At 41.1% G+C, this 23,721-nt stretch overlaps 1 long non-coding RNA gene across 1 annotated transcript; it reads left to right on the top strand.

Annotated features, from left to right (window-relative positions):
• The first annotated feature begins 4,452 nt into the window (after positions 1 to 4,452).
• LOC145559607 (uncharacterized) lies at positions 4,453 to 16,006 on the top strand. Its single transcript, XR_014092799.1, has 4 exons — positions 4,453 to 4,704; positions 4,781 to 4,918; positions 4,988 to 5,030; positions 15,587 to 16,006. It is a non-coding gene; the product is annotated as an uncharacterized LOC145559607 (long non-coding RNA).
• Positions 16,007 to 23,721: the final 7,715 nt, after the last annotated feature.

Below are 23,721 nucleotides of genomic sequence, written 5' to 3'. Positions count from 1 at the left end.
TGAAGGTTACACCCCTTAACGATCCAAGAGATTGTCAACTCCATAAGTTCTTGAACCAAAAAGGATTCGGGGATGAAGGTACAAATCCAACCTAAAAGAGATTGAACCTGCCCTAATAATAGGCCTCTACTTTATTCTGATCGTATTCATGTGCGCTTTCTGACTAAGATGCAATCAATAGGTTTACCCTAAACCTGTTTAATCTATGTTGGTTGAATATTAATGCACAAATAAAACTATTATTGGCGATCACTTGAATTATAATCAAATTAACCCTAACAAGATTATTAATTATCTCATTAAGCGTGATTACAAGTACAAATTCCCTTTAAACATGCATAAAAGGTGTGATCAAGCAATAAAAATAAATATCAAGCAACATAATATTCATAAATAATAATTATAACAATTATAAAAATAATAATAATAATTATTATAATCAATAATCATGTTAAAGCATAATAATAACAGCAAGATCCTAGGCATGATACTAACAAGATTAATAACAAACCCTAGCATGTCACTAAGCAATAAAAATCAAAGCTTTAGCCCTAACATGATACTAACATGAATATTAGGAAGAACATAAAAGGCATCATAACAATCATATTTAATATTAAAGTTACCCTAGACATGATAATAGGAATATCATAATACCAACCTAAACATGATTCCTACATAATAACATCAATAAAAACCATTAAAGTACTTACTTTGATGCCTCGTACCTCTTTCTAATAAAAAAATACACATGTTAGTAACTTCAAGGAAAATAAATAAACAAAACAATTAAATTAAATTATTGAAAGAGAGATTTGGGACCAAACCCTCAGAAATTAAAACCTTTCACGTCTATGGCGAAGGCAACTTCAAAAATGGCTAGGTGTGTCTAAGTCTAATGAATGCGGAATTTTTATATTTGAGAGAAGGCTAGTTTAGAAAAGAAGAGAGAGAGAGAGTAATCAAGAAAATATTGATGAGAGTTGGTGAAAATTCGTGAACGAAAACGGAGTTTTTACGGCGTTATTTATAGAAAAAATCAGCCAAAAGGATAAAACATCAAAAACATATTTCCGACGCAAAAAGCCAAGTTAGCGCCAGGCGCCAAGCGTGGCGTCAGGCGCTACAGCTGGCGTTTGGCGCTGACTCAGAAATTCACGCGTTTTCTTAAAATCAGATAGAAATTGCCGTATAGGAGGATAAAATCATATTTTCCTCAAAAACGTTCTTTGATTCTAAATAAAACTTTAAAAAGTCAATAAAAGTCAATTTATCAATGCTAATTGAATTAGGAATGAAAAGAACCTTCTAGAAGAATCTAGAAGACTAAAACCATTCCTAATTGCATTAGGAATGATAAATCCATATTAGGACCTCCTCTAGATCATTGGGCCGCATATAAGGCTCAAACTGGGCCCAGTTCAGTAATTTAGCCATAACTTCCTCAATATTCATTGGAATTGGGCTTATAATATATCGTTGGAAAGCTCTTTTCAAGCCCTATCCAACTACTCTACTATTGGACCCATATCATGGACCAACCAAACTGGATTGGATGTTTTCTTAAAATAGGTTTTCAAAAGCAGAGAGAAGAGAAAAGAAATTAAAACTTTCCACAACACTAAACTTTCCACACTTTCACTTCATTCGATACGATTCGACGTGAAAGGTACTCATCACTGGGTTTGGTTTTGGGGAGACACAAATGGGTGTTTATAGAATCCCTCACTTTGACTGAGTTTGGAGAAACGCAAGTTTCGAAAAAAAAAGTCAAAGTATCGATAGGGACGGAGAATGATTCACAACGTTCTGCGATCCTAAATCATTCTTGTAACGCCGATACCTGCAAACTAGCGTTAGTTAAACAGATAAGAGAGTTAAGAAACGTGTATCTTGCACCATCGAGCACACGTCTTTGAAGAGTAACCGATTTGCTGCTGCTTTACTATTTTGATGACCTCCTGCCAAGAGAATGCCATCCCGCTTGAAAACCGCTACGCTTGTAACTGCTTCCAATATTGAAGATTGCTTCGCTCGAAACAATCCTCTTCCGCTTTGATAATATTCCACGTCCAAGGGAATGCTGTCGAAGATATCCTCGCTTGAAGCTATCCTCATTTGTTGCGATAATTTTCCAAGGAAATTACCGAAGATCTCCGTTTGTCGATCTTTAAAAGTTTGCTTGAACTTTGCTTCCGCTATGCCTGTACGTCGGCGCTTTTGCTGCTTTGAACCTGTATGTCGGTGCCTTTTGCTGAATGAATGAACCAATATGTCGGTGCTTTTTATTAATGAGCCAATGCTTAGGCGCTTTAAGCTAAGTGAGACGATCTTTCATCAGGTCGATCACTTTGTGCAATCAAGCCGATTACTAAAAATCGCGTCAAATTGCTTAAAGGGGCTAACTGGCGTACCAAGGAACCCAAAATATATTGCAAAAAAGGCGGAACAACCAAACTGAGTGGCTGAACATTCTGGCGTCGCTGAAATAACATCAGCGCCAATAATCTAGCTGTAGCGCCAGGCGCTAGAGCTAGCGCCAGGCGCTAAAGCCATCGATTGACGCCAAGGTCTGGCGATTGGCGCCAGAATCGGGTATTCCTTAAATACCCTTTTCTTCTTCATTTTCGCTGCTGCTCGTCGCTTTTTTTGCTCGAAAATTTCCAGAAATTCATTTGCTTCGTTCTTGTTCGTTTCTCAACCAAATTCGCTCAAATTTGTTGCAAATCAAAGCTCATTCCATCCATTTTCCCGATCTATGTAAGTTTTCTTCGAACTCACACCGGTTTTAATGAATTTTACATGTGTTTATTCTCGAATTTCATGAAAATTCGAAACTTAAAATGCTTAATTCTCTTTGTTTGTTAAATTTTATGCCATGAAATCGCTTGATTATGTTTATATATTGCCTTGGGAGTAATTTGAGACTTGTTTGAGTCAATTTGGTGAAGAAATGAACGAATTGCCATCGTTGGACCTCTTAAGGTCGAGAATACAATGTGGCTCGTTCTTGATTTTTTGCTAGCAATTCTTGTCCAATTTGTCACAATAATTACCATAGTATTGCAAGAAATTGTTTGATTGCTTGAAAAATGTCGTGCATGCTCAATTTGAATTTGTGCTCTGTTTTAGTACTACGTACTCTGTTTTTTTTTTTTGCGAACGTAGTATCATGCGGCTAGGCGAACCTTAGATACTATAGAACCTTAATTTGTGATAATTCTGCATAATGTAGCATGTCTAGACAGCGAGGTTCCGATTCACGGTCCCGAGACGTTCGACGGGAGCATGAGCCCGTAGAGGACGATGCCGAGCCGTCCACTTCGCTTGGTCGACTCCCCGAGTGGGATCAGCGGACCTTGTTCTTTTCTCTCGTTCACCATATTTCCGAGAGGGTGAGACGAGGCATCACTGTTGGGAGGACGCGCTGTCACGGTTCCGGCTGTGACGGCTTGGGCGATTTGTACAAGATGTACATCGCCACAGATGATCAGACGAGACTTCTATGGGAGTCTTGCGGTCTTACTGCGCTGTACGAGACCTCCGAGGCAATGGTTTCCTCCAGCGGGGGTCACCATGTAGTTCGTGCTCTGGTGGAGTTCTTTTAGGACACCACCAACACTTTCCATTTTCCTTGGGGTGAGATGATGGTCACTCCTACCGACTTTAGTCTCATCAGAGGACTGGAGTTTAGTTCCGTGCCGCTGCCGTTCGACAGTGGGATCGACGTCTTTTCCCCTGAGGTCGAGGAGCTGTTGGGTTCGATTGCTATTCGGGCTCGAGCTGAGGTAGAGTCGTCTCAGTTCAGCGCTAGGGGGATTCGTCGCTCGACTCTAGCAGCGACTTTGGACGATGGTGCGACCACCCGAGAGCAGCGGGTGCGCATCTTTGCACTCATCTTGTTGTCAGGGACGTTCTCCCCTGACAAGGGTAGTAGGGCGTTGCTTTACTACCTTCCTGCCGTCCGCGATCTACACCGGATCGGGACTTATGACTGGGCCAGCTTGGCCTATGCTGATTTCATTCGAGCGCTGAGGGACTCATGTCGACACCGGTCCTTTGGGACGAATGTTGCTTTGTCCAGTTTTTGGAGGGTCGTAGAGGTAAACCTTATTCCCTATAAAGTTTAGCTCTACATTTTAGCTAACATTTGCTGATAATTTTAGCTTCTTGTAGATCTGGTTCTACGAGTACTTCCCTTCTGCTGCGCCGGCGAGACCGTCGCCGCGCAGGTTTCCAATTAGCGCTTCCTGGGGCAGCCGCCGTGTGGGGATGTCCACTGCATATATCCGAGATTGAATCATCTTGGCATGATTCTTTTCCTATTTGTCATTTTGTGATGCCTTAGATAGATTCTCGCCTAATTGACGCTCTTTGCAGGAGCCTGAGGTGCTGTATCTACCATGGGTCGACTTGGCAGTCCCTGGGTTAGCCGCGCAGTATTCTGCTGAAAGTCGCTATTTCTTGGGGACCTATGGAGCGATTGTATATCTTGGAGAGAGGGTTGGTAGACAACATTCCTCCGATACCTTCGTCGTTCCGGCTTGCTCCTTCACCACGTCACATGTTTAACGCCGCGAGGTTGTTGAGCATGTCAGAGGGAGCTGGTACCCCTTGACGATCTTACACGATCCCTGGGCGATGTTATGCAGAGGAGCTACTGCCATTGTTAGCTACAGTTCTGTACCGGCTGAGGATGCGGCGGTAAGATTTTTTAGCTTTTACCTTTCGTTAAGTAGCCCCCAAGTGATGCTTCACTGACTTTGTTTTGCTTTATCAGGACGATGCTGCTGAGTTCGTGCCACCCCATATGTCTATCCATTATCAGGGGACATATGGGCCGATCGAGGAGATGATTCCTCCGGCTCCTGAGGACGAGGGCTTCGTAGAGCGGTCGATTCCTCGCCACCAGACTCGGGTAAGTTTGTTTATTTGCAACTTTTGTCCATATACATTATGCATGTTTACTGAATTATTTCTTTGACAGTTCTCGCGCGAGGTGGTTTCGGCGATGGCACGATGTTGACAGGGTAAAGTCGTATCCCCAAATCAAAAGTAATACCTAAATCCTCTAACTAATGCAGATAGGGAAGTAGGGTTGAATCCACATAGAAACGAGTCTTTCTATTCCTAATTAACTAATATAATCTAGATTATGAAGTAACCAATATTTATGATTGAATAATAAACTAAACTATGGAGATCAAGAATAAGGAGAAAATAATATATAAAAGGATCTAGGGCATAGGTTCACCGATAAATAATATTCCAGGGTAGAATATAATAATCATTCATCAATGCATATATTAATCAGATTATAAAGGGCTTTCGCTACGTATTACAATCACACACTTAATTTACCGGTATTAAATCTCATCTTTTGAATCTCGACTTAACCATTTATAAATTAACCTGCCTATTGAAACTAGACCTAAACATCAATTCTCATCTATCGAATCTTGAATCAATATTGTCAAACTCATGCATAAAAGATCAGGCCTAATCTAGTCACAGAGCATTAAATCAATCAATAGGAAATCAATCTAGCATTGATAATTAACAACAATAAATTACCCCTTCATATTATTTATGGATCCCCACAAACCCTAGAAATAGAATTACTCACACATAATGGAAACTAAACAAATCAAAGAAATAAAACAAAACATGATCAAAGGAATAAAATAACAACTAATATTAAGAGAAGAAAAATAGTTACCAAACATATCTGGAATTAAGAATAAGGTTGAGAGTAAAAGTATAAGAGAGAGAATTAATCTAAAAACTAATTAGAGAGAGAAAATCTCAAAGAGAAGGTGATCATATTTTACATACATAATTCGTACTTAAACCTCCCTCAAACAAAAATTAAAACAAAACTAATCATCTCCTAAGAAAATACGCGCCCGATCGGGCCCGCCTTTTTGCCCTGCCTTTGCTTGGCACGCTGCGCCCGATCGAGCTTACGCTCACCCGATCGGGCGCGCATTCTTGAGGCTGCTTTTGCGCGCATTCGCCCGATCGGGCGTATGCTTTCCCGATCGGGCCCGGCCTTCTTCTTCGAGGCTTGGATTTCGATTGGGCTCGATTCCTCGACCCAATCTGGATTTCCTCATTGGGTCTTGATTAATCGATCCAATAGCCCCGGTATCACATACCGAGCCCTTAATCATCGGCTCTCGCCGATCCTGGGCTTCAAGAGTGATCGTGTCCTTCTAGCTTCCGTAGTCGATCCATGAAAACCCGGGAAAATGCTCCAAAAGTGCAATTTCCTGTACAACTCAACTAAAACTACAAAAACACTAGAAAACACAAATTAGTAATAAAAGTGGCCCTAAAAAGCCAAAAACACTACTAATTATGACCGTGGGACGGGGGTAAAACACTATATAAATTGGATATATCAAACTCCCCCAAGCCAAACCTTTGCTTGTCCCTAAGCAAAGAGCTCATCAATGAACATATAAAACATGCCTCATCTCAATAAACAAAATCAAGCACAAACGATTCAAGATAAGTCTAATGAACATGCTTTAATGTCAATCAATCTCCTTCATCTAATTATCATTCATCCCCAACAATTGTCAAGTAAAGCAAACCACATGAGCATATAGAATTCAAGACTAGTGCTCACACACTCAACTCTCATTTATGTGGCGAGTAAAAGATCTACTCGATCGCTCTCCAACCAACCCCTTTATTTGTGAACAATGCCCTCCCATCTCACACTCTCGTGTGTTTAAAACAATGAACGCTCAACCTACTAGTCGACTCGAAATATGTCAAATCATAACTTGCATTGATAAACAACACTTTCACATTCATACAACTCTATGCACAAAGGTCGGAAGGTCTTTAAAGCTTGTAATGTAAAGCTAGGGTAAAGGGTAGGATAAAATTTGGGAATATGTGAGAGAAAAGCTATGCATTAAGGGAGCCAAATCCTACTAAACTCATGATCAAAAATAAATGATGATCATACATCTCCAACAACATAACTAACTCCAACAAGAATCCACCAAATACAACTCCAAACAATATAAACAATCCCAACACTTACAATTTCACTCATAAGAATATAATAATATGGAATAGAGTGAATTAAAACAAACTTTGAACCACTTATTCTTTTTCTTTTGAATTTTTTTTTTCTTTTTTTTTTCTTGAACAACCTTCAAATAGAACATTTGAACATATGAAACAATTTTTTTCTTCTTTGCTCTTTTTTTTTTCCTCATATTGGAAATTTTAAACTTTGTAACACAAAACATCAATATTTTCCAATCATAATATCAAAGAACAATCACTCTTCTTTTATTCCCACATTGTGCAAATAATGTGCACACCACAACTCCCTCACCTCACCAACTAATAGCTCCCCCAAGACAAGCTTGGGACTAGTAACCAATGGGATTCATATAGGCTTCTAATGTGGTTAAATAAACAATAAAAGGGCACAAGAAACAACATGGGTAACAAGAAGGGAACAAATGTATCTAATATCGTCCGAAGGCTTCCTAAAAGAACAAATGCCTTCGTCCTCCTCAATGTGCATAATATTGAGTTATATAAACATTACTAATAGTTGCAAACCAATACTCAAATTCATTGACATACGAGGAACTAACACACATTCCTAACCAAATCAACTAGTCAAGAACTATATTCACAAATAGTTGGAAAAATTGACGCATGTTTAGGAATCCAAACAATTAAACTTCAAATCATGATCAACAAATTCATAAAGCTCATTATCATATACCAAGAATCAAAAAAATATTTTCTAAGTATGGGACACAGGGAAGCATGATTTACAATTCATTGGAACGTATTTTTGATTTTTTTTTGTTTTTTTAAATTTTTTGTATTTTTTTCATAAGGGAAAGCAATAAAAACTACACTTGGAAAGCAATAAATAGAGAAGAGAGAAAGAGAGTTACCATATATACAAGAAATCTCCCCCCAAGCCAAATCAAGCAATGCCCTCATTGACTTGGGAAGGTAGCTAAGAGAAGCTACTCCTCATCATCCATCCTCTCATACCCTCCTCTATAGCTCGAGCCGGCACCACCATAACCCGAACCACCTGCAAAGTAGTTAGGGTTCACATTTCCCCCCATACCCCCAAAAGGAGCATCACCCCCGTATCCATGGACTGAAGAGTAGTCCACATAAGTACCAAAAGCTCCGGGGTGGAATACCCTCCTTGGGGGTATTGGAACCAGTCGGGAACTAAAGCTTCGGGGGGAATAGCCCCTCGGCGTGCATAGTCATCATACATTGGGTATAAACCCCTCCCAAGGTTCCTCTCTATGTGACCTACCCGACCATCCAAGGTGCTTAACCTAGAATCTAAGTTTTGCATCATGCCCTCAACTCTCCCTTGCCCCATCTCTATACGGTCCAGTTGGCTTCTAAAAGCCGAAAAGTCATGGGGGGCATTGGGGTCGACGTTAAAATCGACCGAGGAAGTGGGTATGCCATAAGTGAAGGGGGTGGGTAGTGTGGTGAATGGTGTGGGGGGGATTGGTCTTGGGGTGATTGGTGGGGTTGTGGTGAAGGGTGAGGTGCTTGAACCTCGCCTTGACCGTTAATCTCAAATGTGTAAGAAGGATTCCCCTTCTCAAATTTGGTCAAGGCGGGATTGGGTAAGGTAAAGGCTTGGTCTCTCCTACCCGATTGTCGGTGGACTATCCACCAAGTGTCACCTCCCACGGGTTGCACCCAATTTAGGCTCCCTAAATAGGCTAGGTCTTTGAGCCTACTACTTTCCTATGCCCATCCGGGTTTCAACCTATGTGTTTTATAGCAATATGGGTCACTAACCCCCCAAAATAAATAGGTGCCCTAGACCTACCCGCTTCGGCCACATTGGCCGCCCTTTGGAAGTGATTGGCTATCTTATGGGGTATGTTTAATTTTTCAGCATTAGGGATTACATAGGATGCCAATAATTCCAATTCATCCCTCCTCACATTTGCCGGTTCATGCCTCCCAAAAATAGTGAGGCCGGCAAATCTTTGCCAAAACTTTGGGACGGGATGTTGAATCCACGTCCCTTTGGCGTGTTGGAGGTTGGCTAAACCCTCCCCAGTGAGTCTCTTGTAGACCACGGCAATGTGGTCTTAGGAGGGTTCGATTGGTTTATCCGATTTTAATTCAAACATCTTCCCGAATTCTTTAAGAGTTAAACGCACATCGTTGTTCAATAATTGGAATTGCACATGAGTGATTATAGCATTCATTTTAATAACATTAAAACTAGAGATAAATTCTAATGTTAAATAATCATATGTATCATGGCACATTTGAAAGAAACCACTCATGCCTATACCCTTAAACAATTTTTCCACATATTTATCAAGTCCTAGTCTAGATAACGTGGGATGATGAACAAAGCGGGTTGAGATTACCTGTCTATCGATGAGGTTTAGCATCCTAGCCCGTTCCTCCTCCGAGGTGATAACAACCTCCTCCCATCCCGGTACTTGAAGCTCCGGGTTGACCATTGGTTGTTGTGGCCTCGAACTTTCACCCCCTTGTGTCCTAGAACGCTTTGAAGCCATGTGAATGTGGAAAATTGGGTATTTGGAGCTTTCTCTCTCTAAGGGTTAGAAGAAATTATGAGAGAAAGTGGGAGAAAATGGGTGGAAAATGTAGAGGAAGGTGTGCGGATTAAGAATATGTAAAAAATTTGAGGTTTTGATGGGTGAATTTGAGGAGATCTTGAAAAGAGAGTGAAGTTGAAGGTGTGAAAATGGAGGTTTTAGAGAGAGAAAGTGTGAATGAGGAAGAAGAAGTAAGAAAGAAAAAGAAAAGAGAAAGGAGAAAGATGTTTAAAACATCCGGATGAAATAGGCGCGCCCGATCGGGCGAGCCTCGCCCGATCGGGCGAATATGGTTTATGCTGATTTGCAAAGTGCGCGCTCAATGGGCGACCTCCGCCCGATCGGGCGCGAACACGAACCTGGAAATCGCCCTTTGCTCGCCCGATATTTCTTTTTGTGGCACTCGATTTCTCCAAAATTCCGTCCGATCGGGCGAAATTTCCCCTGATTTCTTCCCTCACTTGCGCGCCCGATCGGGACTACTTTCCCAATCGGGCGAAATTTTCTTCAATTGTGACCTTAGGTGCGCGCCCGATCGAGCGAGCCTCGCCCGATCGGGCCCGTACCCAAGCCTGAAGCTTCTCTTTCTTCGCCTTTTTCTCTTGAAACCTCCGTACTTTGTGATCTAAAACCTGTACAAAACACTCATGAAAGGTAAAATTCACTCTCCTCACCTCTCTAAAATAAATAAAAAATAAAAATTAGGAAAAATTTAGTCTAGAAAGCAAGAAATACGGGTTGCCTCTCGCAAAGCGCTGGTTTATCTAGGTCCCGCACGACCTTCTTACCAAGTACAAAAACTAGGGCCCTTGGCCTAACGCTTGATCGGGCGGTTTCTCACCCGGTCTAGCGGTGTTTTGGCTGCCAATTTACCTTATCTGGTGGATTCTCCTTGACTTGGATTGGGAGTTCTTCAATGCTACGCACTAAAGATCCTCCTTTGATCGAGGGTTGCTTCAAATTGTTATTGCAATTAACACTTGCAACTCGATCTAGCGGAACACTTACCGTAGGCTCAAATTGCACAACTTGCTTGATTGATTCCACCTTTTCTTCCTCAAAACCAAGACTAACAGTGTAGAGGGCTCTTTCTATTGCATCAACTTCCTTCTGCCATTTGTCTATCTCATTTGAAAGGGATGCAACACGAGATACCGCCTCCAAGGGATCTTTTTCAAGAGCTTGGGGCTTGTTAGAATAATTCTCAATTACATTGACACTAAAACACTTCTGTCATGGGGCTTTTCGGGGTATTATTAAGATTAAAAACAATTTTATCATCCCATACTGATAGTGTTAACTTACCACTTCTCACATCTATGATTGCTCCTGCAGTGTTAAGGAATGGTCTACCCAAAATAATTGGGGTTTGCATATCCTCAGCCATATCAAGAACAACAAAATCGACAGGTATATAAAATTTACCTACTCTAACGGGAACATCCTCTAAAACACCTAAGGGGTATTTGAAAGAACGGTCGGCCATTTGTAGAGTAATATTGGTAGCTTTTAGTTAACCCATATTCAATTTGGAACACACAGATAGTGACATGACACTAACGCTAGCACCCAAATCACACAATGCATTATCAATCATTAGATTGCCTATATGATAAGGGATAGAAAAGCTACCCGGATCTTTTAATTTAGGTGGAGACTTATTTTGAAGTACGACACTACACTCTGCAGTGAAAGCTACTGTTTCTACCTCACTAATAGACCTTTTCCTTGTCAATATTTCTTTCATAAATTTTGCATATGAAGGAATTTGTGTGATTAATTCAGTGAAGGGAACTGTTACCTTCAAATCTTTCACCATCTCCAAGAACTTACCAAACTGCTTATCCAAGTTTGTCTTCAAGTGATGATTGTGGAATGGAAGTTTGATAATTGGCTTTGGAGCATTATTTCTCTTGTCTGGAGTAGCCACCTTCTCTTGATTCGTACCCTGCAATGTAGAATTAGTATGTTAGTATTATCCTTTAGCCCTGCAGGGCTATTAGCTACATTGTCAGGTTTAACGGAATCAAGATTAGCATTATTTAATAAAACAGGTTCATCAACTCTGGGCATAGGGGGCCCTTCATAGTTTGAACCACTCCTTAGAGTAATTGCATAGGCTTGATCCGTAGGCCTGGTCGGCTGTGCTGGCAGAGCTCCATGTTGGCGGGCTTGTAGAGTAGCGGAAAGTTGCGCAATTTGATTATCTACAATTTTGTTATGCGCTAGAATTGAATCAATTGTCGCATCTCTACTCTCCATGTGCTTCTGCATATTAACCAACATTGCTCCAATTTCCACCAAAGAAGAGTCGGAAGATGAGGAGGGTTATTGTGGTTGGTTCTTCTGGCCAGCATTGGGATGGTAATATTTCTGCTGCTGTTGCTGTGGCGCCTGTGGTTCTTGTGGTGGTGGATTTTGAACATTGGTACTCCGGTAGGAAAGGTACGGATGATTCCGATACCTAGGGTTGTAGGTGTTGGAGTATGGGTTATTCTGCCTATAAGCTTGAAAGGCATTAACTTGCTCCACGGAACTCCGACAATCTTGTTCCCAATGACCTAAAATTCCACAATTTTCACAGAAAGCCTCATTAGATTTATTATTAATTGTAGAAACATTAGCTACATTAACAGTGCTAAGATTATCTAGTTTTTGGTAAATAGAGGTCAGTTGAGCTTGCAAAAAGTATACAGAGTCAACACTATGCTTCCCCTTGTTAGCAAATCCTCTAGGATTCCCATATTGGAAATTGAGTATCGCCATATCTTCAATAACCTAACCTGCATCATCAACATTAAGATTCATAAATATCCCACTAGCTGCAAAATCTAAAATTATTCTAGAAGAATTTCCAATGCCATTATAGAAGGCTTGGATTAACTGCCATTGTGCTAAATTATGGTGGGGGCATTCTCTTTGTAGGTCCTTGAACCTCTGCCAAGCCTCATATAAAGATTCATCGGCTTCTTGGGCAAAGTTCTGAATCGCGCTCCGTAGTACGGCTGTTCTCTCTGCAGGATAGTACTTGTTATAAAAATTCAAAACAAGAGTTTCCCAGTCAGTTATACCAAGTGCAGTTCTATTTAAGCCATTAAACCACAATTTATCTTTTCCAGTTAAAGAGAAGGGAAAGAGAATCTCCCTGATTTGGTCTTGTGTGACCCCGGCTTGCCTGATGGTATTGCAATATTAACAATAGTCGGCAATGTGAAGATTTGGGTCTTCACCCTTGGCTCCACTAAATTGCTTCCTCTCTATCATCGTTATAAATTGAGGTTTAATTTCAAATTATACCCCATGAAGAGCCGGAGTAGGGGTGAGATGTGGAAAATCTGTAAGCTTGGGTTGTGAGTAATCACTAAGCTTCTTTGGAGCCGCCATCTCTGATTCTGTGTCTGATGATGCCTCTGAATCGCTAGAACCAATTTGAGGATCGCGCTGATTATTATTATTATCACCAGAATCCGCCAGGATTTGCTTGTAGAGATTTTTCTGTCTATGGAAGGAACGTTCGATCTCAGGATCGAATGGGATGTACCCTAATCTGGAACACCTGGGCATAAACAAAAAACTAAAAGCAAATATGAGATTTGCCTCAAAGAACTAACGTTCTCTGAGACAAAAAGAAATAACCTAGACTACAAAAATAATCAGAAATAAAAATAAAACCGTTTCCCCGGCAACGACGCCAAATTTTGACAGGGTAAAGTCGTATCCCCAAATCAAAAGTAATACCTAAATCCTCTAACTAATGCAGATAGGGAAGTAGGGTCGAATCCACAGAGAAACGAGTCTTTCTATTCCTAATTAACTAAGGGGTCGTTTGGTTCACCCGGGGTAAACGGAATGGAATGAACAAAGGGAATGGTAGAGAATGGAATGAAATTACCTAATATTCTCTATGTTGTTTGTTTTAAAAACAAAGGGAAACAATCCCATCAACCCACCACCACAAAACCACCCCACAACCACCACACAACCACACACGTTCCACCTTTTCTAGCCACCATCCGACCACCAAACCACCAGCCACACCTTCGACGTCTTTCCCCTCACCGTCGCCTCCCATTCGCCGGCCTCCGCGCAACCGTTTCTTCCCCGGAGATCAGCCCCGAAAAACCCTAGAAACTCCCCTCCCCCAGAAAACATCATTCACTCCCCGAGGGCGCGGCGACGCAGCGAGGGGAAGGGGAAGGGAGGCGCGGCGACGCGGCGAGGGGAAGGGAAAGTGCGACGCGATGAGGGGAAGGGGAAGGGAGGCGCGGCTGGCTGTGGAGGGGAGGGGAAGGGAGGCGCGGCTGGCTGTGAGGGGAAGGGGAAGGGAGGCGCGGCTGGCCGTGGTGTGGTGGTGCGGGTTTCCGATGAAATGAAAAGGTGGAAGGGTGGTGGTATGGTGGTGTAGTGGTGGCCAAGGAATGGGAATGGGAAAGTCTAGGGGGGGTGGGGAATGGAGTTGGAGGGATTTTGGGGAATGAAGAGGGGAAAGGGAATGAAAAATATAGTCTAACAAACAACAACAAAGGGAATGGGGGCAGTTGATTCCCATTCCCTTTGATGATTAACCCAACCAAACGGCCCCTAATATAATCTAGATTATGAAGTAACCAATATTTATGATTGAATAAAAAACTAAACTATGGAGATCAAGAATAAGGAGAAAATAATATATAAAAGGATCTAGGGCATAGGTTCACCAATAAATAATATTCCAGGGTAGAATATAATAATCATTCATCAATGCATATATTAATCACATTATAAAAGGCTTTCGCTACGTATTACAATCACACAATTAATTTACCGGTATTAAATCTCATCTTTCGAATCTCAACTTAACCATTATAAATTAACCTACCTATTGAAACTAGACCTAAACATCAATTCTCATCTGTCGAATCTCGAATCAATATTGTCAAACTCATGCATAAAAGATCAGGCCTAATCTAGTCACAGAGCATTAAATCAATCAATAGAAAATTAATCTAGCATTGATAATTAACAACAATAAATTACCCATTCATATTTATTTATGGATCCCCACAAACCCTAGAAATAGAACTACTCACACATAATGGAAACTAAACAAATCAAAGCAATAAAACAAAACATGGTCAAAGGAATAAAATAACAACTAAGATTAAGAGAAGAAAAATAGTTACCAAACAAATCTGGAATTAAGAATAAGGTTGAGAGTAAAAGTATAATAGAGAGAATTAATCTAAAAACTAAGTAGAGAGAGAAAATCTAAGAGAGAAGGTGATCATAATTTACGTACATAATTCGTACTTAAACCTCCCTCAAACAAAAATTAAAACAAAACTAATCATCTCCTAAGAAAATACGCGCCCGATCGGGCCCGCCTTTTTGCCCTGCCTTTGCTTGGCACGCTGCGCCCGATCGAGCTTACGTTCACCCGATCGGGCGCGCATTCGCCCGATCGGGCGTATGCTTGCCTGATCGGGCTCGGTCTTCTTCTTCGAGGCTTGGATTTCGATTGGGCTCGATTCTTCGGCCCAATCTGGATTTCCTCATCGGGTCTTGATTAATCGATCCAATAGCCCCGGTATCACATACCAAGCCCTTAATCATCGGCTCTCGCAGATCCTGGGCTTCAAGAGTGATCGTGTCCTTCTAGCTTCCGTAGTCGATCCATGAAAACCCGGGAAAATGCTCCAAAAGTGCGATTTCCTGTAAAACTCAACTAAAACTACGAAAACACTAGAAAATACAAATTAGTAATAAAAGTGGCCCTAAAGAGCCAAAAACACTACTAATTATGACCGTGGGACGGGGGTAAAACACTATATAAATTGGATATATCAGATGTATAGATGCCTTCCGGAGCCAGCTTGTCCGGATGAGGAACGTGGCTACCTGCCGTCGGGACGACGCCGTTCAGGAGGAAGTCCTCCCTTCATATGTTTTTGTATTACCGCTTCTATTTTGCCTGTTTCTGATTTTAATTTCTTTTGCAGGGTCAGCCCATTCCTTCTCGTACCCGCATGAGACCTGAGGTGCGGAGGGATCCGGCGAGGTCGAGCTCGAGACATCGCCGCACTACTTCGGGAGGTAGGGGCGGTCGTTCTGAGGCTGCTCGGGTAGAGGGCTCATGTTCTTCCTCTGAGGGTGCATATGCTGCGCCGGTAGGCCAGGGAGAGGCTACCTCGGCTCTTAGAGGTGGTGGGATGTACGAGGTTGGCTCGTCATCGCAGTAGCCTCCACATCCTCAGCCTCAGGTTGATCTCGGGTGGACGGGTCCTACGTTGAGCTTCCCTCCTCCTGCGGAGACTGGAGCTGATGCTGGAGCTGGAGCCGGAGTTGGTGGAGAGGTTACTCCTCGTACAACGGAGTTTTATGCGATGATGGGTTTATATCCCCCGGCGCCGTAGCTTATACCTGTGCTTGTTATTATTTATTTGACTTTGTATAGAAGTTTGCCTTTTAGTTAGACTCATTTTTTTAGACATATTTTGTATATACATACTATTATGAGTTTATTTTATTTATCATGTTTTTTCATTTATTATTATTATTATTATTATTATTATTATTATTATTATTATTATGTACATGTTTGCGTGTGCAAGGAAATGTGACAAATAATTTTGCGCAAAAATTCCGTCATTTCTATTATTGATGGAGGGTATCCGACTTTCTCCCCAAAAAAGAAAAAAAATGAAAAAAGGAAAAGTCAAATAAAATATTGGATTTATAAAAACTTGAGAATAAGTCTAAATAAAATCCAAAAAAGAATATAATTAATATAATAGCTATATTAATTAAAAAATGGAATAAATGAATATTTAGAAAAAGATAAAGAAGCCGTAAAGTCATTAGCAGACTCGAATTAAGTTAAAAACGCGGTTTTTAGAAAGCGCATACGACAAGGCAAATTGGCGCCAGCTGGCGCCACGTGTTTTGGTGTAGCGCCAGGCGCTACACTTAGCGTTTGGCGCCAAGCTCTGGCGTCAGGCGCCAATAATAGCGTCTGGCGCTAAAGGGCGCTGACTCCGTATCCTTCCCAGATTAAAACTGCTCCGATTTCGTGCATAAATAGCCCCCTGCCCAGCATATTCTCTTCATAATTTCAACAACTAAAATATTTCTTAGCTTTAGAAAAAATAATATCATGTCTCTAGTCACCAAGACTTTCACCAACTACACCCATGAATGGTGTCGGTCTCTTAATGTCAAGAAAAGAAAAGAATTAGATGTGTTTCACTTGGGGGTATTTATGGTATCAAAGGGGTAGATCTTGACTTAGATTTTATTCATACCGCACTAGAATATTGGGATGTAGATACCCATTGCTTTAGAATAGGGTATGATGAAATTAGCCCTTTGCCAGAAGAATTTGGTGCTATTTTAGGTTTCCCTGCAATAGATCTTGTAGTAATCCCTAGGATAGATGCATATTATTATAAAGATTTTGAACGCTTCTTCAATTTAAAAGAAAGGGATCTATCAAAAATAGTAGATGGCAACATAGTTAATTTGAAAGAATTTGCTCGTCAGTATTTTGATAAACCTTACTCCGAATCTTTTCATATTTATAGAAGAAGGGCTTTCTTATTTTGTATGCTTAATCAATTTTTTCTTACTAGTGGTAAAAATAATGAGGTTCAATCAATTATAACCACCGTATTAGAACAAATTGAATCAGGGAGAAATCCAATGCCATTAATAGTTGGAGAGACTATGATTGGTCTTGATGAATTAAAGAGGAATCCAAAAGCACCTTTTCGGGGCTCTCCAAATTTAGACTATGCTTCGTATTCAGCAGCGTTGTTGGTAACGTCGAAGTCAAGCTTTATGGAGATTGGGACATGCTCTTCTTTAGGTGATACTAGTAATACTCCAACGCCACATCCCTTTTGGTTTGAGGCTCCGTCGAAGTACAAGGTCCAAGTATCATCTTCAGTAACCATCAAGTCTTCATCTGGAAATTCATTGTCTTGTATTGGCGTCGAGTCTTCTATTGGAAAGTCTGCTAGAAAGTCTGACACCATAGATCCTTTGATAGCTTTTTGCGGCATAAACTTTTACATCAAACTGGGCTAAATTGACTATCCATCTTGATATGCGTCCATTGAGTGTAGATTTCTCAAAGAGATACTTAAGTGGGTCTAATCGGGAGACTACAAAGACGGTATGCACTAGCATGTAATGTGTTAACTTGGTTGTGGCCCACACCAAGGCGAGGCACAACTTCTCAAGTGGTGTGTAACGTGCTTCATATTCAAGCATTTTCTTGCTTAAATAGTAGATTGTGTTTTCTTTGCCTTCTACTTCTTGTGCTAGAATAGCTCCCATTGTCTCTTTGGTAACCGTCAAATACAACCTAAGAGGTATTCCGGGAAGTGCTGGTGCTAATACGGGAGGATTTGCGAGATAGGCTTTGCGATATGGTGCTAATACGGGAAGTGCTCGTCATCCCATATCACTGGTACATTCTTCTTAAGCTTCTTAAAGATTGGTTCACATATCGTTGTCAATTTTGATATGAACCTAATTATGTATTGCAAATGGCCAATAAATCCTCGAATTTGTTTCTCAGTTTTGGGCGGTGGCATTGACATGATTGCTTTAATCTTGGTTGGGTCTATCTCTATTCATCTAGAGCTTATGACATAACCCAAAAGCTTGCCTGAGTTGATTCCAAAAGCACACTTAGATGGGTTCAACCTCATGTTTCTTAGCCTTTTGAAAAATTTCTTTAAGGCTACTTGATGGCCTGGACGGTCTTTTTATTTCACAATCATGTCGTCGACATATACTTCGACTTCTTTATGCATCATGTCATGGAGTAAGGCAGTTGCTGCACGTTGGTAAGTAGCACCCGCGTTTTTCAACTCGAATGGCATTACCGTGTAGCAGTAAGTGCCCCATGGTGTTATGAAGGTTGTTTTCTCCATGTCTTCTTCTGCCATGAGAATCTGATTGTAACCTGCATATCCATCCATGAACGAGAGAAGTGCGTGATTCGCCGTGTTATCTACCAGAATATCGATGTGTGGTAAAGGGAAGTCGTCCTTTGGACTTGCCTTATTTAGATCTCGATAGTCGACACACATTCTTACCCTTCCATCTTTTTTCGGAACTGGGACGACGTTGGCGACCCATTCAGGGTACTTGGATACCTTGATGAAACCTGCAGTTATTTGATTTTGGACCTCTTCTTTTATTTTAAGAGCTACGTCGGGTTTCATTCGTCGTAGCTTTTGTTTTACAGGTTTCATTCCTGGAATTAGTGGTATAGTGTGTTGAGCTATTTCTCTATTAATGCCTGGCATATCTTCGTATGACCAAGCAAATACATCGATAAATTCTTTAAGTAAGTTAATTAAATCGGTTCTTTCTTGTTCGTTAAGTGTTAGTCCGATTTTAACTTCTCTTTTATTGGTTGAATCATTTGAGATATCAACCGTCTCAGTTTCTTCAATTACCGGTGTTTTCTTTTCGAGTGTTTCCATTGCTTTAATAATTTCTTTGTCTTTTTCATTGTTAGTTAAGCAATGCTCATCATCTTGGGTTAGAGAAGAACACAAGAAATAAGGAGAAGAAGAAATATTATTGTACTCTGAGATCATTACATCAAAGAGTGATATGTCCTCAGGGACTTGATCACTAACTATTCTAGGAGAAGAGATGGAGGGGGAAGGTGCTACTACTAAAGACCTAGATGACTCTATAGGGAGAGACTCCGACTCAGACTCAGACTTAGACAACTCTTCAAACATTTGTCCTTGCCCTGTCGTGATGGATATCTTCCTTCCACTTGGATTTGTCACCTTGACGGTCTTGCGCCACCCTTGTAGTGATCCTTCCGCGGGAGTAATTAGCTTCGAGGGATCGAAGCTTTCTCTTTGTAGGACTGTTTGAATGAGCGAGGAGTTATCCTCTTTGTAAGTTGGCTCATTCTTTTCTCACCCAAATAATAATCCCATGACGTTAAAGTTAAAGCATGGGGGTGCTTTCTCCTTATGGACAGGAGTTGGGATCTCATCTATGAAATAACAATCCAAGAAAATCTCAAATCCCGGTTGTCTTATGCCGTTTACAACAAATGGTTCGGGAAATTCATGGCATGGATAATCCTCTCCTTCTTTTATGAATTGACCATTAAGTGTAAGAGGGTACTGATCCATTGGGATTGCTTTCTTTTGAGTGCGAGCGTCTCTACGTGCCTTTGATTTTTCCTTGGCTCGCTTGAGATCTTTCCGAGTCGGTTCGAAACCAATTCCGAAAGTGTCTAACTTAGGGAGGCCAGGTGACTCCAGCAGTTTTTCTATTCCCCTCTTCTTTCCTAGGGTCATCCTAGGAAAATGTCCTTGTTTCTTCAGAATAGCATTTACAATCATGTTGGAATGGGGGTCATGGCAAAGAGGGGTCCTTTTATCCTCCTAGATTAAGGAGACCTCTTCGTTAAAGCCCCATAAATCTTCATCATCCTCGTCGTGCTCCACGTTAATTATGGGATTTTCTATAGACTTGATTCTCATGGGTGAAACATCGATGGTGATAGGAATTCCCCCAACTATAGCTTTTACTTGTTGTTGGAGAGATGAGGGGACGACCTTTAGGTCATGAAGCCAAGGGCGTCCCAACAGTATATTAAACGAAGCTTTATTGTCTACTACTTGGAAAGTAGTAGCATGTTCTATTGCTCCCGCCGTTACATTCATGGTAATTTTACCAAGAGCTTGACGACGAGTGTTGTCGTAGGCCCTTATTCCTTGTGTAGAAGGAGTTAAATCTTCACCCCTTATGCCTAGCATCCTCGCAGTTCTAAGTGGACATGCGTTGATGGCCGATCCATTGTCTACAAGAGTCATAGGGACGTTCATTCTCTTGCAGACTACCGTGAGGTTTAATGCCTTGTAATGTTTGTCACCTTCTGGAGGTAAATCCTTGTCAGAAAAGGTGATCAAATTGATTGGACTAGGAAGATCACTCGTGAGGAAGTTGGCCAACCCCTTAGGAGTGGTGTCAGAATCTGTCCCTATTTTGTCCAAGGCATTCATTACAGCCAACCTATGTTCTCGGGATGTCGCCAGAAGTTTCCATACGTTCATTTCAACTTTTATTTTCTTAAACTGTTTGACGATATCATTGTCTTCAATGATGGGTATGGGAACTTGCTGTGTGGTTAGCATGGGTTGTGTTGAAACGGGAGGTTTCATTCTCCCAGATCTTGTGAGGACGTCTATCGATGAGTCTTCTTCAGCCCAAAAGTCATCCATGGCGTATGACACGGAAGGTGGAGATCCTACTATGTCTCTTAAGTAGACGTCTTCTTCATCACTGTCCCAAACTCCATTAATGCTTGCATCGTCTTCTTGTGGAACTTGGATTAGTTTCTTTTCATCAATCATTTTCTAAATTAAATCCTTGAATTTAAAAAAGTTTTCGATAGTGTGACCCCCTGATTGATGATACTGACAATAATATCTATCTGTCCTTTTCAATGATTCGAATGGTCTCGGTTCGAGAGGTTTGATCTCGCCACTCTCGGAGAGCATTTCGAACATTTGTGCATATGGGATCCCAATTGGAGTGTAGAGTCTATTACTCTTCTTGGGTTTTTCGGTGACTTGTAGAGGAAAACACTTTGCCTCATAAGTCGTTCCCGTGGGTGTGAATTCTCTCTTAGGTTCCTCTTTCGGGAGTGGAACCTCGTCATATTTCTTTTGAAGTTCCTTTATAGCCTTGAGAGTTTCACGTAGCAAATGCGATCCTTCCATCATAAACAGTGTGAGCGATTGTATGTCCTCGTTTTCCTCATCAGAGATAGCCAAGGCATGAGCGAGAGGTGCATTATCAATACTTGGCTTCTTACCGGCAGGGAGCAATGGTAGCTTGTTGTTATCGATTAAGTCTTGGATAGCTTCCTTAAGCTTCCAACAGTTTTTGGTGAGATGGCCCCTACCTTGATGGTACTTGAAATGTGCATTGGGGTTCCAATTAGCCGACCTCTTTTCGACTGGTGGGTCTCCAAATGGTCCAATGGGAGTTATAAGACCTTTTGCATTTGATCGATCAAATGCGGTGTCATAACTCATGCCAATAGGAGTAAAGTTCCTCCTAAATGGTTTCTTTTGTCCTTGATTGTTCATAGCAAGGACTTCACCTAGGTTAAAAGTGCTAACGTTGTTTGAGTGGGTGGTTTTGGAAGAAGAAGGATTGTCGTTCTTCTTTCCTTTCCAGCCACTGTTGGAGTTATTGTTGGCAGCTTTCAACTTAGTCAGGTCGTCTTCAATATTGATTCCAATGTCGTAGACGGCCTTGAAGGTATGGAGATTGTTTTGATACTTGAAATGCTTGGAATATTTTTCTTGAAGGTTTTTGATGAACAACCTTACAGACTCTTTTTCACTCGGCACCTCGATCATCTTAGCTGAAGTTTCTCTCCATTTATTAAAGAAGGAGGTGAAGCCTTCGTTTTCTTTCTACTTGAGGATTTCAAGCTCCCTATGGTCAGTCTTAACTTGAATGTTGCATTTGTATCTATCAACGAAAGCGTTTGCTATGGACTCCCAGGTGGAGGTCTTTTCTTTTTCGAGAGAAAAGAACCATTGTTGGCAAACGGTCTCGAGAGATAGTGAGAACAGAGAGGGGAACACCTTCTTATCGATACCCTTAATACTCATTATTGTCTCGAAGGCTCTTAAATGAAAATAAGGGTTATCGGTTGCTTTGAATTTTGGGATGTCGTTGGCATTGAACTTCTGCGGAAGAAGATCTTTGTCCACCGAGACCCCTTGTAAACTAATCCCTTGAAACTTGTAGTCGCTAGATAGCTTGCTTAGACTCTCTTGCATGAGGTCCATCTGTTGTTGTTTCACGGGATCATCGATCTTAAGTGTGAGGAGCTTCAGTGCCTCAGTCACGGTAACCAGTTGGTTCCTAAGCTCATTGACTTCTTCTTTGTGTTGCCATTATTGTCCTAGCTTTCCTCTTACGAGCTATGGGTTTGTCGAAAAGTTGGACTTGTACAAAAAGGTTGTCTTTGATTAACCGTCCTTCCTTTCTTGACCACGCGCTGTAATTTAAACCATTTTGCGTTTTAATTACTTGACTCAAATCGACTTGACTTTACGGTTTTTAAAGAGGAAAAAATTAAAAAAATGGGTGCATATTTTTTAGGCAAAAAATAATGTATATATTTTTTTAGAACTAATTATGGTATTCAAATTGGAGGATTAATATCCGACTTACCCCCCTAAAAAAAATGACGGAAAAAACGCGCATACAAGACTCTCTTAGACATGGTCAAAGTGTGTGTATTGGTGTGTGCGTTGAGTGTAAGTGAAATGTTTGGACTCTTGTGTAAGACCATGGGACTTAGTGCCTAAACTCAATTAATGACTTAACAAAGTATTATTGACAGCAAAAATTAACCGAATTAATTAGCAAACTGGTTAATTAGACACTAGATGATGACTCGATCAATAATCTGAACTGTCATCAAAACGACAGGACTGGCGCCTCTCTTTGTAGTGTAGCGCCAGACGACAGAGCAGTCGCCAGGCGCCACACTCCACAGAGTGACGCTACAGTTCAGATTTTGGCGCCAATGCTGGAGCTTCAATCTGAGACTGTTTTCGGTGTTATTAATCAACAGGGGTATGCCTAAAGTCGTACTAGGTCAATTCTGATTAAAATATTAGACTTTATTTATTCAAATTAATTCATTAATTAATCAATTAGGCAAAGTTCTTTAAGTCATTAATTTATTTAATCTCAACACAAGTCAAACAAACGGTTAAGAAAACACAGTATATGCACAACAAATAATGCACAATTAGTCAAGTAGACACAATATGATGCAATGAGTTTGCAACCTAACCATGGCTCTAGTTCTCTAAAGTTCAGGATATGGTTTAGTCAATAGAGGGCCCATGGTTAATTTTCCGGATGCACCGCGCGGAAGCCTAACCGTGAAGGGTTGGCGCGAGTGGATGGGACACCGCGAGTTTAGAAAAACTCGCTTCCATGGTTTGGTGAATTCAACATTCTCGGATGTACCCTTTGTTGCTCAGAGCGTTCAATCAGGTAGATGGAGCATGAATTCCCAGGGGGTTATGTCCATATGTAGAACACATATGGG

This window comes from Chenopodium album, chromosome 9, assembly GCF_948465745.1.
Source record: "Chenopodium album chromosome 9, dcCheAlbu1.1, whole genome shotgun sequence".
Taxonomy (NCBI): Eukaryota; Viridiplantae; Streptophyta; class Magnoliopsida; order Caryophyllales; family Amaranthaceae; genus Chenopodium; species Chenopodium album.
This window is presented reverse-complemented; position numbering and strand designations above follow the sequence as displayed.